At 43.8% G+C, this 17,245-nt stretch overlaps 1 protein-coding gene across 1 annotated transcript in view; it reads right to left on the bottom strand.

Moving 5' to 3' along the window:
- LOC311131079 (excitatory amino acid transporter 5-like) overlaps window positions 1-16,501 on the bottom strand; it is a gene marked incomplete at its 3' end in the record, with an annotated part of 74,073 nt that extends 57,572 nt beyond the window's left edge. The window contains exon 1 of the mRNA XM_084163894.1: window positions 16,421-16,501. The remainder of the gene's footprint in view (window positions 1-16,420) is intronic.
- Between the last annotated feature and the right edge of the window lie 744 nt (window positions 16,502-17,245).

Raw genomic sequence — 17,245 nt, 5'->3', positions numbered from 1 at the left:
GAGAGGGAGAGGGGATCAAATAAATGTTTAAGCAGGTGAAAGGAGGTGAAATGGAGACAGTGAGGATAGAGTAGAAGCAAGGATGTGATAGAGAGAAAATTAGAATGAGAGGGGGATGAACACAGACTAGTTGGAGAGAAACAGAGAGGTGGAGAGTGGCAGTGAGAGACGGAGATGTGGATAGAGGCAGAGTGAGAGACAGAGACGTGGATTGAGACAGACTGAGAGACAGAGGTGGATAGAGGCAGAGTGAGAGAGTGAGAGAGGTGGATAGAGGCAGAGTGAGAGACAGAGAGGTGGATAGAGGCAGAGTTAGAGAGCGAGAAGTAGATTGATGCAGAGTGAGAGACAAAGAGGTGGATAGAGGCAGATTAAGAGACGGAGAGGTGGATAGAGGGAGACAGATAGAGAGGTGGATTGAGGCATAGTGAGAGACAGAGAGGTGGATAGAGGCAGAGTGAAAGACAGAGAGATGGATAGAGGCAGAGAGTGGACAGAGAGGTGGATAGAGGCAGAGTTAGACAGAGAGGTGGAGTAGAGGCAGAGTGAGAGACGGAGAAGTGGATAGAGACAAAGTGAGAGATAGAAAGGTGGATAAAGCAGAGTGAGAGCAGAGAGGTGGATAGAGACAGAGTGAGAGACAGGTGAGGGCGGATAGAAGAAGAGTGAGAGACAGAGAGGCGGATAGAAGAAGAGTGAGAGGCAGAGTGGTGGATAGAGGCAGAGGGAGAGACGGAGAATGTGGATAGAGACAAAGTGAAGATAGAAGGTGGATAAAGCAGAGTGAGAGACAGAGAGGTGGATAGAGACAGAGTGAGAGACAGAGAGGCGGATAGAAGAAGAGTGAGAGACAGAGAGGCGGATAGAAGAAGAGTGAGAGGCAGAGTGGGTGGATAGAGGCAGAGTGAGAGACAGAGGGTGGAAACAGGCAGAGTGAGAGACAGATAGCTGGATAGAAGCAGAGTGAGAGACAGAGTGGTGGTTAGAGCTGAGTGAGAGACAGAGAGGTGGATAAATACAGAATGAGAGGCAAAGAGGTGGATAGAGGCAGGTGAGAGGAGTGAGGAGAGTGGATAGGGCAGAGTGAGAGACAGAGAGGTGGATAGAGGCAGAGTTAGAGAGCGAGAAGTAGATTGATGCAGAGTGAGAGACAAAGAGGTGGATAGAGGCAGATTAAGAGAGAGGAGAGTGATAGAGGGAGACAGATAGAGAGGTGGATTGAGGCATAGTGAGAGACAGAGAGGTGGATAGAGGCAGAGTGAAAGACAGAGAGATGGATAGAGGCAGAGAGTGACAGAGAGGTGGATAGAGGCAGAGTTAGACAGAGAGGTGGATAGAGGCAAGGAGAGACGGAGAAGTGGATAGAGACAAAGTGAGAGATAGAAAGGTGGATAAAGGCAGAGTGAGAGACAGAGAGGATGGATAGAGACAGAGTGAGGAGACAGAGAGGCGGATAGAAGAAGAGTGAGAGGACAGAGAGGCGGATGAGAAGAGTTGAGAGGCAGAGTGGTGGATAGAGGCAGAGTGAGAGACAGAAGGGTGGAAACAGCAGAGTGAGAGACAGATAGCTGGATAGAAGCAGAGTGAGAGGACAGAGTGGTGGTTAGAGCTGAGTGAGAGACAGGAGAGTGGATAAATACAGAATGAGAGGCAAAGAGGTGGATAGAGGCAGAATGAGGGACAGAGAGGTGGATAGAGGCAGAGTGAGGAGAGAGATATGTGGATAGAGGCAGAGTTGAGAGACATAGAGGTGGATAGAGCAGAGTGAGACAGAGAGGTTGAGAGAGGCAGAGTGAGCAGACAGAGAGAGGTGGATAGAGGCAGAGTGGAGTGGTAGAGAGAGAGCAGAGAGGTGGTAGAGGCGAGGGAGAGGACAGAGAGGTGGATGGAGGCAGAGTTAGAGACTGAGAGTTTGATAGAGGCAGAGTGAGAGACAGACAGGTTGATAGAGGCAGAGTGACAGAGAGAGGGTGGTGATAAAGGCAGAGTGAGAGCACAGGGGAGGTGGATAGAGGCTAGCGTGAGGAGAAAGAGAGGGGAGTGATAAAGCAAGAGTGAGAGAGAGAGAGACAGAGGAAGAGTGAGAGACGAGAGAGAGAGGAGAGATGAGAGAGAGAGAGAGAGAGAGAGAGAGAGAGAGGAGAGAGGAGAGGAGAGAGAGGCTAGAGAGTGAGAGGAGTGGATAGAAGCAGGGTAAGGAGACAGGGAGGTGGATGGAGGCAGAGTGAGAGAGAGAGACATGGAATAGAGACTGTTTGTGAGACAGAGAGGTGGATAGAGGCAGGGTGAGAGAAGGAAGAGGTGGATAGAGGCAGAGTGAGAGACTGACGAGGTGGAGGATGGAGGCAGAGTGAAAGGATAGAGCAGGGACAAGTGATGGAGAAAGAGAGCGAAAGGAAGACAGACCTAGATAAAGGTGAAAGAATATTGTCTATAGGGAAAGTGGAGGAAAGAGACAGATATAAATTAGGAGTGGAAGAGAGAGCTGGAGAGGATGGTACATGATAATGACAGCTAAAGAGCTTTTCTGCTCTGCATTAGGCCGAGAGAGCTTAGTTTGCAGTTTAAGAGCAGGATCAGCACTTGCGTATGGCCGGCGGATGTGTATCTGAGAGGGTGTTTATTTGTGTGTATACGTGTGTATGTGTTGTGTGTGTTTCTGTGTGTCGTGTGTTTGTGTTTGTGAGGGTGTTGTGTGTGACGCACACTTGTGTGTGTATCTGTGTGTGTGTGGGTTTGCATAAGTGTGTGTGTGAGTGTGTGTGGCACGAGGGGCAGATGCTGCAGCTGTTGCCAAAGGTCCAGTCAAGAGGGACTCGTTTTTTAACAGCCAAGTGACACAACAAGGAGAGCCAGAAAGGCTTTGAAAAACAACATCACTAACCCACTGACACCGCTTCCCAGGGCATCCACACCTCTTGGATTCCAGCCAGGTCACCCCTGATACAAGTCAGTGTGTATTCCATGTTCATCCATGTCTGAGGACGTTGGGAGATGACGTGGAAACTGGCCACTAGGGGCAACAGTGAGTGCTGCTACTGTTAAGCAGGTTGCGAATGGTTGCAAGTTTGAATCCACCAATAGAAAGTTGTTTTTTTTATTTTTAGTGCCAAAGGTTGCAAGTTCGAATCCAAAGATTGAAAGTTGTTTTAGAGGTTTTGTTGATAGGGAAACATCTGCCTCTGGTGCCAAAGGTTGCAAGTTCAAATCCAGTGATAGAAAGTTGTTTTTGAGATTTTTAGTGCCAAAGGTTGCAAGTTCGAATCCAACGATATAAAGTTGTTTTAGAGGTTTTCGTTGCTAGGGAAACATCTGCCTCTGGTGCCAAAGGTTTTAAGTTCGAATCCAATGATAGAAAGTTGTTTTAGAGGTTTTTGTTGCTAGTGAAACATCTGCCTCTGGTGCCAAAGGTTGCATGTTCGATTCCAGCAATGGAAAGTTGTTTTTGAAATGTTTGTTTTAAGCCTACCCCAAACCTTAACCCTTACCTCAACCATTTGGAGTTAATGCCTAACCTTAAGATTTCGGAGTTAAATCCTAAACTTAACCCTAACCTTAAAAATGTGGAGTTAATGCCTGAATTGAACCTTAAACACTTTGAAATGTGATGTTTGGAACAACTTCGAAATTTGACGTTTGAGAAACAATGGATGAACGTCTAATTCTGACGTGAGACTGTGAGAGCTTGTTGATTCAGTACACCAACCGTTCATCTGTGGGTACCTGACTGTATACAGCAACATTCATCATTGCCTTTTTGGTAATACACTGACAAGTGGGCTGAACAGAAACCCTGGCACCCAGTCCTGTGTTAGGTCATCTGTAAAGCTCTGCAGTGAACAATCAGTAATCAACTGTTTGGACTGGAGGTACAGCTTTTACTGTGTGGTTGTAAAATCCTCCAACTCTTCAAAACAGCAACGAGCCCATAGTGTAGATATGGATTATTTTATACATTTTATGCTTTTTTTATACAATGCACTTTTTTTCCGTCTCATATGACATACTGTACATTAGCTAGGTTTCCATCCAATTAGTGACAGATTTTCATGCGAATATTCTAAAATCCACATAAAGAAAATATGCTCATTTTCCCACAAGTGGTGTGTTTCCACCCAAATCAGTGTGTGATGACGTAGTGCACACAAAATGTACTTTTTCGCTTATGTTTTCATGTACCGAAATGTTTTGTTTTGTCACAAAAACTTTTGTGTTAAATAGCAAATACTCTGGACTTGGCACGTGCGCTCGAGTCAACAGCTCGCAGATACAGTGCGGGTAGACTGTGTGGGTAGGCTAGTCTACATGATGAGATTATTATGGAGAATATGTTTATCTGTCAAATGGCAGTCAAGCATCGATCATCATGTCACCAGAATAAGACAATCGATATTTATTGGAAAGGACCATCATCAGTTCTTTAATCTGTAGCCTAATAAACTGCATGGTTTCCCCAGTCGTAGTAGGAGGACCAAACACTTAATCATCGTGTGACTCCAACTTCACTTCGATATGATGGTTATTATATCAATATTTGCACATAATGGCATTTCCACCACCATTTCTCACATAATGAATTTTATAGACGCAAAAAGTTCCCACCATGTCGAACGAACAAATTATCTGTCAGCATTTATAAAATTGTACTGAAACTTCCTGTTTCCATCACAGCTGTCATGATTTTTTCTTTTTTTATGTGGTATGACTTTACTCACATAAAAACTGTGGATGGAAACGTGGTTACTGTAGGCACTGTGTTTTGCCATTGTGTTACTTTGATGACATTCGTGACAAAATAACAATGAAAAGCGTATTTGCTACTGTCGTTTACAAGGAGACAGAAGTCAGTACGTAAGCTTTGCCATTGACTGTTGTACTCAGATTGTTGACATGAATTATTGCATTAACATGTCATCATCACCGTTTTAGCCTCCTTCTTTGTCTGTTTTGTCCTCTGCCAGTGGTATGTAGCTCACAGATCCCTCTCTAACACTGGAAGAATCTGTTGAAGGAATTCATTTCCAAATACATCTGCCTTATTTGAACTTACTGAACTTACTTCTTGCTGAATGTGTGCATCATGTTAGTTCTGATTCCTATTCCAGATTCCAAATACCTATTACTTAACACTGCAAGGCAAGAGGAGAAGAGTGTACAACTTTCATGTTTGTGTTCTGATTCTGAGCACAGCTTCTGGCCTGTTTACAAATGATGCTGAAACCCTATAGAAAGGGATTATCTACAGTATGTGCCTTAAAGGCTCTACACAGTCTATGCCACGGATCCGCAACGGATCTGACGGAGTTCTACGTATTTTTGTGTGGCTGAATTTTTGGAACGCGACGCAAACTGAGCTCCGTAGCTCCATTTGTGTAGACTGTGAAACCATTGTGGGAGCCCTGTAGACGCAGTGTGGAGAGGAGAGCGTGTGATGGCTAAGCAGTGTGTTATTGAACACAGTTCTGCTTACGGATCAGTGTGCACTGCACGCTAGATGCTAAACATATTTATGTTGTATTTCACTCTGTTCTTGGCTGAAGTCTGACAAATGTGATGTGTCATGACTATTAAGCTTCCTTACTCTACAGTAAATTCTCATATTATGGAAATATTTTATGCCATGCTACAGTGGGGAGAACAAGTATTTGATACACTGCCGATTTTGCAGGTTTTCCTACTTACAAAGCATGTAGAGGTCTGTAATTTCTATCATAGGTACACTTCAACTGTGAGAGACGGAATCTAAAACAAAAATCCTGAAAATGACATTGTATGATTTTTAAGTAATTAATTGTCATTTTATTGCATGACATAAGTATTTGATACATCAGAAAAGCAGAACTTAATATTTGGTACAGAAACCTTTGTTTGCAATTACAGAGATCATACGTTTCCTGTAGGTCTTGACCAGGTTTGCACACACTGCAGCAGGGATTTTGGCCCACTCCTCCATACAGACCTTCTCCAGATCCTTCAGGTTTCGGGGCTGTCGCTGGGCAATACGGACTTTCAGCTCCCTCCAAAGATTTTCTATTGGGTTCAGGTCTGGAGACTGGCTAGGCCACTCTAGGACCTTGAGATGCTTCTTACGGAGCCAAGTATTTGATACACTGCCGATTTTGCAGGTTTTCCTACTTACAAAGCATGTAGAGGTCTGTAATTTCTATCATAGGTACACTTCAACTGTGAGAGACGGAATCTAAAACAAAAATCCAGAAAATGACATTGTATGATTTTTAAGTAATTAATTGTCATTTTATTGCATGACATAAGTATTTGATACATCAGAAAAGCAGAACTTAATATTTGGTACAGAAACCTTTGTTTGCAATTACAGAGATCATACGTTTCCTGTAGGTCTTGACCAGGTTTGCACACACTGCAGCAGGGATTTTGGCCCACTCCTCCATACAGACCTTCTCCAGATCCTTCAGGTTTCGGGGCTGTCGCTGGGCGATACGGACTTTCAGCTCCCTCCAAAGATTTTCTATTGGGTTCAGGTCTGGAGACTGGCTAGGCCACTCTAGGACCTTGAGATGCTTCTTACGGAGCCACTCCTTAGTTGCCCTAGCTGTGTGTTTCGGGTCGTTATCATGCTTGAAGACCCAACCACGACCCATCTTCAATGCTCTTACTGAGGGAAGGAGGTTGTTGGCCAAGATCTCGCGATACATGGCCCCATCCATCCTCCCCTCAATACGGTGCAGTTGTCCTGTCCCCTTTGCAGAAAAGCATCCCCAAAGAATGATGTTTCCACCTCCATGCTTCACGGTTGGGATGGTGTTCTTGGGGTTGTACTCATCCTTCTTCTTCCTCCAAACACGGCGAGTGGAGTTTAGACCAAAAAGCTATATTTTCGTCTCATCAGACCACATGACCTTCTCCCATTCCTCCTCTGGATCATCCAGATGGTCATTGGCAAACTTCAGACGGGCCTGGACATGCGCTGGCTTGAGCAGGGGGACCTTGCGTGCGCTGCAGGATTTTAATCCATGACGGCATAGTGTGTTACTAATGGTTTTCTTTGAGACTGTGGTCCCAGCTCTCTTCAGGTCATTGACCAGGTCCTGCCGTGTAGTTCTGGGCTGATCCCTCACCTTCCTCATGAGCATTGATGCCCCACGAGGTGAGATCTTGCATGGAGCCCCAGACCGAGGGTGATTGACCGTCATCTTGAACTTCTTCCATTTTCTAATAATTGCGCCAACAGTTGTTGCCTTCTCACCAAGCTGCTTGCCTATTGTCCTCCCAGCCTTGTGCAGGTCTACAATTTTATCCCTGATGTCCTTACACAGCTCTCTGGTCTTGGCCATTGTGGAGAGGTTGGAGTCTGTTTGATTGAGTGTGTGGACAGGTGTCTTTTATACAGGTAACGAGTTCAAACAGGTGCAGTTAATACAGGTAATGAGTGGAGAACAGGAGGGCTTCTTAAAGAAAAACTAACAGGTCTGTGAGAGCCGGAATTCTTACTGGTTGGTAGGTGATCAAATACTTATGTCATGCAATATAATGCAAATTAATTACTTAAAAATCATACAATGTGATTTTCTGGATTTTTGTTTTATATTCCGTCTCTCACAGTTGAAGTGTACCTATGATAAAAATTACAGACCTCTACATGCTTTGTAAGTAGGAAAACCTGCAAAATCGGCAGTGTATCAAATACTTGTTCTCCCCACTGTATATTGCTGATTGCTAAATCTACACCATGTTGAATTCTGACTTTGAGTCCATGCTTTTACACAAAGTTATTTAGACTCTCTCCACCTCTCTCCACCTATGAAATGAACTTTGATGCCATTTTAGACTATAAAGAAGAGAAAAGAGAGAAGAGAGAAGTACAACATCTGGGAGTCGGATCTATGATAATGGTATTAAGGAGACCTCTGTAAACCCTGCTACTCTACTCCAGTCATTACTGGGCTCCTGAGTGGCGCAGCGGTGTAAGGCACTTCATCTCAGTGCTAGAGGCGTCACTACAGACCCTGGTTTGATTCCAGGCTGTATTACAATCTGGCAGTGATTGGGAGTCCCATAGTGCAGCGCACAATTGGCCCAGCATCGTCCAGGTTTGGCCGGGGTAAGCTGTCAAATAAGAATTTGTTCTTAACTGACTTGCCTAGTTAAATAAAGGTAAAATACAAAAACTACAGTACATTATCTTGTTCTATCAATAAACCCTCAAGGACAACTAACAACCAGCAGAGACTTTCAGTCCATACGCCTGTACCTGTTGTGAGGGCAGATACTCAAGGACAAAAATAAATGTGACTTGTTTAGCCCCGAAGCAGCTTTCAAACCCAAGCCAGTCAGGTTTGAAAAAAGAACAAACTTCAATAGACCACTAAATATGTTCCTCTCCTTATCTTAAACTACCCCTAAACACAGTTTTTGGCACCGCCTGCTAGTCTGCCACTATTCATTGGCAAGCACATAGCCATTACCGCATGGTCCAGTCGGTAACACTTTACTTGACACCCAGCATGGTCATAACCATGTCATAATACGTCATAACAACTGGCATAACTTGTCATAACCTGTCATAATATGGTCATAACGCTGTCATGACCCATATATTTGTGACATATATTGCTATATTTTATGGCTGCTTATGACACCTACATAAGAGTGTCAAAACCCACATTTATTCAAATGTTTTTTTTGCCTGCCAAGAAGTTTCCTTTCGTTTGAAAGTTTGTTTCTTAAGTCCTTTGTTCTTGTTGTAATGAATTCTTTACAGTCATGTTTTTTTCCATCATATTTTAAATAACTTGCAGCAAATACACTTTATGACGTTGTCATAAAGCATTATGACCATCCTGTGTCACTTTACTTGGACTAAGAAAATACACTTTATGACACTGTCAAGAAGCATTATGACCATCCTGTATCACTTTACTTGGACTAAGAAAATTCACTTTATGACACTGTCAAGAAGCATTATGACCATCCTGTGTCACTTTACTTGGACTAAGAAAATACACTTTATGACACTGTCAAGAAGCATTATGACCATCCTGTGTCACTTTACTTGGACTAAGAAAATTCACTTTATGACACTGTCAAGAAGCATTATGACCATCCTGTGTCACTTTACTTGGACTAAGAAAATACACTTTATGACACTGTCAAGAAGCATTATGACCATCATAATCATATAAGCCAGATAGCCGTATCACGTACAGGCCCTTATGTAAGTCATCAGTCAGAAAGAGTGTGTCTTGCTCCTGAAATCTGGTCCTGGATTCATCCCAGTCATCAGCAACAGAGCATTGGGTTAGGTGCATGTTTGACATAATTTTAATGGTACATTTCAGAAAATGTTATATAACATAAACATACTGTTGACAAGTAGGCTATGGTGTAATGGAATGTTTTGTGGGTTTTTACACTCTTATATAGGTGTCATAACCAGCCATAAAATAATGCAATATATGTCACAACAGGTCTAAATATATGAGTCATGACAGTGTTATGACCATATTATGAGAGGTTATGTCAGCTGTTATGACATATTATGGCATGGTTATGACCTTGTCATAACATGTTATGATGCTGGGTGTCAAGTTAAGTGTTACCAAATAGTCATTCACTTTGCCGTTCATGAAAGTACACTGCTAAAGAGGTTGGCCATGATTGTAATGGTAGGTTATGCAAGATTCTTGTCTATTAATAAGAGTTCCATAACTATGGTCCCAAACTGCTGACCCTGTGTCTCGGTGAGTGGCAGTGCATTCCTCCCATACTGACTCTGATGCAATTGCAACGATCACTTCTCCATTTGAACACTCTTGAGTCCTTAAAGGGTTCTTCAGCTGTCCCTATAGGAGAACCCTTTGGAGAATCCTTTTGAGCTCCTCTGTGGAAAGGGTTCTACAGTACATGGAACCAAAAAGGGTTCTACATGGAATTGAGAAGGGTGTATAGTAGAGGAAAGCTTGAGCACAATTAAGTAATTATGTTATGGTCGGCCTTATGTCCCCCATGGGATTAAGAGGGTAAGTATTTGTGTTATGGTCACATTCATCCCAGATATAGCTACTGTATGAAAACCCCCAGCTCATTCCACTGACCTCATGTGCCCTCCCTCTATACCTCAGGCCACCCTGCCTGATAGGATTGGACAGACTGAGCAGCAGCAGCAGCACCTGTTGGTTCCCCTGGTCTAAATATCCAGACAAACTTGGTCTGAGCCAAGTCTGCTGTCTGCCTGCCCAATCCCTCCTCTTCCCTCCTCTACCATTTCTCCCACTGCGCCCATCATCACGTCTAAGATCACTATTCGGAATTCCCACCTGTCAACAGTGCAACTAAGGTAAAGGGCCTAGACGCTTTGCCTTGGTCATTTAAAAAAAAACTATTTAAACTCTTGCCAGGTGGGGATCCTGATGCATGGCTCTAAATATTATATACTAGCTATGCACTCTTAGAAAAGAAGGTGCTACCTAGAACCATAAAAGGTTCTTCTCTGAAAATAACTATTTTTGGTTCACTAATACAAGGTTCTACGTGGAACCATTTCACCAGTAAAAGGTTCTAAGTAGATCTTTTTTCACCACCAAAGGGTTCTACCTGGGACAAAAAATGGTTCTCCTATGGGGATAAACGAGGAACCCTTTTTTTCTAAGAGTAATGTCTAAACCTCGGGTATCCACAGGGTGTACACAAAAAACAACATTGGCTTAATGGTCCGTTGCGCATACAGTGCATTCGGAAAGTATTCAGACCCCTTGACTTTTTCCACATTTTGTTCTGTTACAGCCGTATTCTAAAATGGATTAAATAAATAAAAAATCCTCATCATCTACACACAATACCCCATAATGACAAAGCAAAAACAGGTTTTTAGAAATGCCATGAAGTCAAAGGAATTGTCCATAGAGCACCGAGACAGGATGGGGAAGGGTACCAAAAAATGTCTGCAGCATTGAAGGTCCCCAAGAACACAGTGGACTGCATCATTCTTAAATAGAAGACGTTTGGGACCACCAAGATTCTTCCTAGAGCTGGCCTCCCGGCCAAACTGAGCAATCGGGGGAGAAGGGCCTTGTTCAGGGAGGTGTCCAAGAAGGCAATGATCACTCTTACAGCACTCCAGAGTTCCTCTGTGGAGATGGGAGAACCTCCCAGAAGGACAACCATCTCTGCAGGACACCACCAATCAGGCATTTATGGTAGAGTGGCCAGACGGAAGCCACTCCTCAGTAAAAGGCACATGACAGCCCGCTTAGAGTTTGCCAAAAGGCACCTAAAGGACTCAGACCATGAGAAACAAGATTGAACTCTTTGGCCTGAATGCCAAGTGTCACGTCTGGAGGAAACCTTGCACCATCCCTACGGTGAAGCATGTTGGTGTCAGCATCATGCTGTGGGGATGTTTTTCAGCAGCAGGGACTGGAAGACTAGCCAGGAGAGGGAAAGATGAACAGAGCAAAGTACAGAGAGATCCTTGATGAAAACCTGCTCCAGAGCGCTCAGGACCTCAGACTGGGGCGAAGGTTCACCTTCCAACAGGACAACGACCCTAAGCACACAGCCAAGACAACGCAGGAGTAGCTTCGGGACAAGTCTCTGGATGTCCTTGAGTGGCCCAGCCAAAGCCCGGACTTGAACCCGATCTAACATCTCTGGAGTGATCTGAAAATAGCTGTGCAGCGACGCTCCCCATCCAACCTGACAGAGCTTGAGAGGATCTGCAGAGAAGAATGGGAGAAACTCCCCAAATACTGGTGTGCCAAGCTTGTAGCGTCAAACCCAAGAAGACTCAAGGCTGTAATCGCTGCGAAAGGTGCTTCAACAAAGTACTGAGTAAAATTTCTAAAAACCTGTTTTTGCTTTGTTATCATGGGGTATTTGTGTGCAGATTGATAAGGGAAAAAAACAATTTCATCAATTTTAGAAGACGGCTGTAACGTAACAAAATGTGGAAAAAGTAAAGGGGTCTGAATACTTTCCGAATGCACTGTAAGGGGTCCTTTGTTGAGAATTACTGCTATAGAGTGAGTGCTTTAGGAAGTGTCCTGCTTTAGTTTAACTACACTCGACTGTCCCCATAGGAGAACCCTTTGAATAACTATTTTTGGTTCCATGTAGAACCCTTTCCACAGAGGGATCTACATGGAAGCCAAAAGGGTTCTACCTGGAACCAAAAAGTGTTGTCCTATGGCGACAGCCGAAGAACCCTTTTGGAACCTTTTTTTCTAAGAGTGTACTTAAGAGGGAGTGCAGTAGGGGCACCGGGTAGCCTAGCGGTTACAGCCTTGAGTAGAGTACCAATCAGTAACCGAAAGGTCACTGGTTGGAATACCCTAGCCGACGAGGTGAAACATCTGTCGATATGCCCTTGAGAAAGGCTCTTAACCCTAATTTGCTCCAGGTGCTCTGTACTATGATGGCTGACCCTGTGAAATAACATATTTCACTGCACCTATCTGGTGTGTGTGACAATACAAATGTTTTTTTTATCACTTCTAAGTGAATCAGTCAGAATTATGGGATGCTGATGCGACAGAAATTATTGGTCACTGTCACAAGAATGTGCTATGATTAGGCAGAAATGATTGGTCATGTCTAAATAACAAGAATGATGACAACAGTTAAAATCTTTTGGTATTTTTTTTTTCATTAGTTCACTGTTGATACAGTCCCACGATTTTTTGCATGTCAGCAGTCAAGTTTTAAAGATATTAGACTTTCAAGAACCAAAGTGTTACTTGGAGGAAAAGGAAAATGTTTATAGGTAGATCCTCACTCGTTGAACCAGGGGATTAGCTCAAAGCACCTGCAGCAACACAAGGTGGGTGAACAGACACGTTTTTTAATCAGATACTGAATCAGATACTGATTAAAAACAATGTGCATGGTTCAATAGGGTTATTTTGTAATCTCTCTTCATTTATATTTTGGTCAAGTGGAGGCTGGGCATTCAGGTAACAGTCCTTGCTACCCGGCTCCTTGGGACGCCCATACCCCATTGAAGTTGACATTTAAAATGGTTGAGGTTAGGGTTCAGGTAAGGGTTATGGTTATGGTTAAGATTAAGGTAAGGGTAGGGGTTAAGGTTAGGTTTTAGGGTATGGATGTCCCAAGGATCCCTGGTAGCACTAACCTTCAGGTAACACAGCCAGGGTCCTTAAGCCACTGAGCTGTGAGAAGTGTGGGCTATTGGAGAGAATATGAATAGGATCATATTGATATATTACTCTACCTCTGGATGTGCAGTGAAGACACTAATGCCAATGTAGCAGGCTCTAAGTGATCTTCATCAACACAGAATGGCAGAATAATAATCAACCAAGCAGTCAATTTAGACTCAGACTCAACAGTATATTGAGTCTCTTCCACTTTCTCTCTCTCATTCTCTTTTTAATCCTCTTTCTTTCTTTCTTTCTTTCTTTCTTTTCTTTCTTTCTTTCTTTCTTTCTTTCTTTCTTTCTTTCTTTCTTTCTTTCTTTCTTTCTTTCTTTCTTCTTTCTTTCTTCTTTCTTTCTTTTCTTTCTTTCTTTCTTTCTTTCTTTCTTTCTTTCTTTCTTTCTTTCTTTCTTTCTTTCTTTCTTTCTTTCTTTCTTTCTTTCTTTCTTCTTTCTTTCTTTCTCTCTTTCTCTCCTTTTCTCTTTGCGATGTGGGACTGTGTAACCTTCACTGCAAGTTGAAGAGGATTTGGCACACCTCCAGCCCTCATACTCTATAATAAATAAACCACCAGCATGACTAAATCAAAGCCCACTCTAATTTCTTCATCCCTCTAATGACAGGGCCCATTTAACCTCTTTACAGTTACATGTTAGCCTGTCCCTCTCATTCCCCTTCTTCTTCATAAGTACAGCCCACTCAACCCATCTAACCTGTTCACAGTCATGTCACTGTATCTCCCCCACCACCAACTCAACAACCAAAAGGACTAAAAGCCCACTTTAATTTACTTGACACCTCAGGGGCCTTCATCTATCTCCAACATGTCAAAGATGTACAGCTAGAGACACTGTAAAAAACACTGATTACACATAATAATTATATCTAGGTATCTTCCTTCAAAACCAATAGATACAGCTCCCAGCCCTCAACTCAAGTCAACCAACATTACCAGCCTAAAACCCACTGTAATTTATCAGACATCACAGAGGCCTTCTTCACTCTATATTGCCAACATGTCTTTCAATATGGAGGGGCACTTTTGGCTAATGTACATTGCAGATAGAGACATGTATAGTCCACTGATTACACATAATAACCGTAGGTAGCTAGCTACTTTCAGAATCAAAACAGGAATAACAGCCCTTAGCCCTTAACTCAACTCAACCAACAAAATTACTAAAGCCCGTTCTTATTTATCAGACATCACAGTCAGAGGCCTCCAGCAATCTCTAAAGTGTCTTTCAATATGTAGGGGCTAAGAGGTTTTCAGGCCTTAATTGTAAATACGAATTTGTTCTTTATTGACTCGCCTGGATAAATAAAGGTTAAATAAATAAAGAAAAGGTACTTTTGGCTATTGTAGTTATGATGGAGGGAGAGTAGGAAAGCATTTGTTTGATTGGATGATAATCCTCAATTGTCAGAGTGAAGGACTAGCCTGCTATATTTAGGCCCTATTCCAGAATATAATATAGCTTTACTCACAGGGGGTGAGGGATATAAACACTGATGTGGGAGAGAAAGCGCCGGCCCTCATGCGTATGGGACCTGGACCTTCTCCATGGGGAAGCTGTGATCAGGGGGGGCAAATGTCACTCTGGCATCTGCTTTGAGATGTAACGTACAGTTCTGTCAGGAGACAATAGTGCACAGAAGGCCACCTCCGGATTTTTATACCGACTAATATTGGACCAGGTCTCTCTTGAAAAAGAGATTCTCAGTAGAAAAAGAGAACTCTCAATCTGACTAGCCTGGATAAATAAAGGTTAATATTATGGGTGGGTTGGTTTCAGTGATCCAGTCAGCTTATCAAAGGTCAGAGTAGGTGTTTCAATAAAGCTGCACATGTAAATTAGACCAGGATTTGGCAACCCACTCCTCACCCTACACCTTGTCGTACTATGAAGCTATTGAGCTGCCACGTGATGCTTACTACAATACATTACAATTGACATAGCACTCTTTCTTTTTTAACACATTCAGTGGATCTCTTCTTGCACATAGCGGCCAGGGTGGGGAATGATGGGAGTCTACATAGATAGGACCTTATTTTGGGATAGAGGAACACAACCACACAAAGTTAGGAGGTGAGACACAACAAATAGTATTTTGGCATTTTGGACCAGTGATTTGGGTGTATGTTGACAAGTTTGTGGGAAGGGTAGGGTATAGGTTTTATACTGTAGATAACAGAACATGTTGGACCATGGCATCACACAGGGGGGAGTGTGGAGTTGCCCGGTTTAGTATTACTTCCACAGGTTCATAGGTAGGGTATAGGAAGGGGTTAGTAGGTAGGGTATAGGAAGGGGTTAGTAGGTAGGGTATAGGAAAGGGTTAGTAGGTAGGGTATAGGAAGGGGTTTATAAGTAGGGTGTAGGAAGGGGTTTATAAGTAGGGTGTAGGAAGGGGTTTATAAGTAGGGTGTAGGAAGGGGTTAGTAGGTAGGGTATAGGAAGGGGTTTATAAGTAGGGTGTAGGAAGGGGTTTATAGGTAGGGTGTAGGAAGGGGTTTATAAGTAGGGTGTAGGAAGGGGTTTATAGGTAGGGTGTAGGAAGGGGTTTATAAGTAGGGTGTAGGAAGGGGTTTATAGGTAGGGTGTAGGAAGGGGTTTATAGGTAGGGTGTAGGAAGGGGTTTATAGGTAGGGTGTAGGAAGGGGTTTATAAGTAGGGTGTAGGAAGGGGTTTATAAGTAGGGTATATGAAGGGGTTTATAAGTAGGGTGTAGGAAGGGGTTTATAGGTAGGGTGTAGGAAGGGGTTTATAAGTAGGGTGTAGGAAGGGGTTTATAAGTAGGGTATAGGAAGGGGTTTATAAGTAGGGTGTAGGAAGGGGTTTATAAGTAGGGTGTAGGAAGGGGTTTATAGGTAGGGTGTAGGAAGGGGTTTATAAGTAGGGTGTAGGAAGGGGTTTATAAGTAGGGTGTAGGAAGGGGTTTATAAGTAGGGTGTAGGAAGGGGTTTATAAGTAGGGTGTAGGAAGGGGTTTATAAGTAGGGTATAGGAAGGGGTTTATAAGTAGGGTGTAGGAAGGGGTTTATAAGTAGGGTGTAGGAAGGGGTTTATAAGTAGGGTATAGGAAGGGGTTTATAAGTAGGGTGTAGGAAGGGGTTTATAAGTAGGGTGTAGGAAGGGGTTTATAAGTAGGGTGTAGGAAGGGGTTTATAGGTAGACCATCACTCATTGAACCAGGGGATGACAGAGGGAGGTGTGTGGCTGATGGAATACAACCAAGGAATCACATAGGGGAGTTGGGGGTGTGTAGGAATGAGGCTGGTTACTGACCTGCTCTGTGAGCCTTTTAGTCCGTAGGAAGAAGCCCAGCAGGCATCCTATGACCACAGCCAACACGGACAGGATGAGGAGTCCATTCTGTTTGCACACCCCCTTCACCCTCACCCACACTGCATCCAGAGCCACAACCATCACGAATCCCTAGTCTGTCCCAGTCCACGCTGTATCAGCAGCAACCCATATAGAAGCACTGATGAAGGAGAGAGAAGAGGATAGAAAAGAATAATGGGAACAGATGAGACGGGCAATTCTTGATCTCCTTTCACGCTCCAGGTTTAAAGACACTTTTGGACCGTCCGAATGGGCGCCCCTCTCTCCTCTCTGCCTGGTGATCTGTGCTGGACTAAAGAGATCAACACACTTTCCAGGCATCCCCTCCCTTTCTCTTCCACCCATCCCGTCATACCCAACCCTCCCTTCCATCCATCCCCTTTCTGCTCTGCCCCACCCATCCATCAAGAGACCCAGCCCTCCCCTCCATCCCTCTATCCCCAGCCCAGCCCTCCCCTCCCCTCCATCCCTCTATTCCCAGCCCAGCCCTCCCATCCATCCATCCCTCTCTGCCTCCCATGCCTGCATCCACTCCCTCTTTTCTCCTCCCATCATCAGAGTTCCAGCCCTCCCCTCCATCCCTCCATCCCCACACCGTGCCCAGCCCGTCCAGCCCCTCCCCAGCTCATGACGCCGCCGGGGGTCTGTGAGAGTGTGACAGCTGGCAGTATTGTCATGAGGGTTAACATCAGCAATCCTATTACAGAGACACTGTATTTAAAGGGACCTGAAGGCTGGATTAAAGATCCAGCAACAATTGGACAA

This window comes from Coregonus lavaretus (genome assembly GCF_964263955.1).
Source record: "Coregonus lavaretus genome assembly, chromosome: 6".
NCBI lineage: Eukaryota > Metazoa > Chordata > Actinopteri > Salmoniformes > Salmonidae > Coregonus > Coregonus lavaretus.
The sequence above is the reverse complement of the archived record's forward strand: the minus strand, read 5'-3'. Positions and strand labels throughout refer to the sequence as shown.